Source organism: Nanorana parkeri, unplaced genomic scaffold (assembly GCF_000935625.1).
Source record: "Nanorana parkeri isolate BGI_ZX_2015 unplaced genomic scaffold, ASM93562v1 scaffold320, whole genome shotgun sequence".
NCBI classification, from domain to species: domain Eukaryota; kingdom Metazoa; phylum Chordata; class Amphibia; order Anura; family Dicroglossidae; genus Nanorana; species Nanorana parkeri.
The window spans coordinates 270,631-272,653 of record NW_017306588.1 but is presented as its reverse complement, the minus strand read 5'-3'; the positions used below and the strand labels follow the sequence as shown (position 1 = coordinate 272,653).

Here is a 2,023-nt window from a genome sequence, read left to right as displayed (position 1 = left end):
TTTTAATTTAATTATTTCTTCTTTTTTATTATTTATTTAATTTTTTTATCAATTTTTTTTGTTTTAGATTCTTATTTATCTTTTTACTTTTTTATGATTTACTTTTTTTTATAGTTTTTATCTTATTGTTTATTCGGCTGTGTCGGCTTTTGTGGCTCTTTACCGATTCCCTCACCCGGCCACATCATTGGCGTTGGATCACACAGACCACAAAGTAGCCACTGGCACAGTCACCAGCGGAATTGTTGGCCCCTGACGGTCTCTTGGTGTCCCCCCTCCCCCCACCACCATACGAGTCACCCATTGTCTCGGCCATACTCAAGCTCACGTTCAAAGGCCGCCCGACATTAAACGCGTTCGCTAAACACAAAGCCGCCACACATCCAGCGGACGCCGCGTCGTTTGATGGTGACCCAGCCGGCGCTGAGGATAAAAGTCGGAGGACTCCATGCGTGTAAACACAACACGCCGTGCCCGAAAATAGGAAGATCATGACAACTTTTTTTCCCCTCTCCCCCCCCCCACAGAAGAATCATTTTCCCAAATCTTCGGAGATATCCTAAGGCCTCACGCGGGGGCCAAATGTTAGACAAAGCCCTCTGTGTTGGGAGGCCGCCGCCTGTCTGCGTTCAGTTTTCACAGGCGGGCGAGCGCGGACGGAGTTTTGGTTAGGGGAGCGAGAACAATGGCTCCTTTCAGCGCCGAGGTCCCCCCCCTGATCGGCTGCAATCTGCGGCAGGATATGATCTGAGCCCCCCCAGGAGGGGAAAGGAAAACTCCAGCCTGGAGAACGCAAGACGGGCTCGGGCCCTTCGCTACGGGAGACGCGCTCAACCCGACGCGGAGAGATTTAAAAAATAAAATAAAAGTGTGATGTGGCCACCCAGGAACCGATACATCCGGGACCCGGCCATTAGTTAGGGCCCCGGGGGCCAGCACAGTCTTTAAAAGGAGAACTATGAGGCGAGTGATTTTCACTCACCTCATAATCTGAGCCGACCTGTGACAATGAGACTGTCACAGGTCGGATCAGTAGATCGGGAAGTGAGCGAACACATACCGGCGCTCGCTCACCTCTCGATCCTGTCATGGCTCTCTGCCGTGACATGGGAGGGGCTGGATTCCCCCCTCCCCGCTCCGCCAGCGCTGACTGGCGGAACGGACGGGGGCGGGTACAGCTGGCTCTGCCTCTAGATAGGCAGAGCCAGCTGTCACTCACGCAGCTGGGCGGAGCCAGACAATTGTCGGGATCCGCTCCGGCTGCGGCGTCTCAGTATACCGCGAGCTGTGGCTCCCTATATACTGAGCTTAGGGTGACGGGAGGACGCTAGTTTGTGTCCTCCCGTTACCCTAAGGAGAACTATGGGGAAAAGCCTTAACCCCATAGGTCTCTTTTAATTATAGTCACCGCGGGCGCCCCAAAGAGTTAAAGGAGAAGTACGGGGTCAGGGTTTGTCCCCATAGTTCTCCTCAGGGTAACGGGAGGACACAAACTAGCGTCCTCCCCTCACCCTAAGCTCAGTATATAGGGAGCTGTAGCTCGCGGTATACGGAGACGCCGCAGCCGGAGCGGATCCCGACAATTATGTCTGGATCCGCCCAGCTGCGTGAGTGACAGTGTCACAGGTCGGCTAGAACTATGAGGTCAGTGAAAAGCACTTCCCCCTCCCCCCCCTCATAGTTCTCCTTTAATTCATTCTGATCTCTGAAGCCTCGCGGGCTCCTCGGCTGTAATGGGGTTTAATGATCCTAATCAGCGGCGTCCGAGTGTTGGCCACTTGTCGCCACACTCCTCGCCTCGTCGGGTCCGCGCCGTTCCACGAACGAAACCCTAACACCTAAAGTGCCGCCATTTCTCCGCACACGCGGAGGACATACTTGGAGCGTGATTGAAGGAGAGCACGCGGAATGTCAAACAGGTGAGATATGATGGGAGACTGACGAGCGGGAGATGGAACGGGGGTGGGGGAGCGGGGAAAAATGACACGGCGGAGATAAAAACACAGAATTTCCGATACGAAAA

The 2,023-nt window shown here is 53.8% G+C and overlaps 1 protein-coding gene across 1 annotated transcript in view; it reads right to left on the bottom strand.

The window, feature by feature from the left end:
- The window catches only part of SEMA5B (semaphorin 5B), a 297,119-nt gene that overhangs the window by 46,487 nt on the left and 248,609 nt on the right, over positions 1-2,023 (bottom strand). The gene's annotated exons all lie outside the window — the stretch shown is intronic.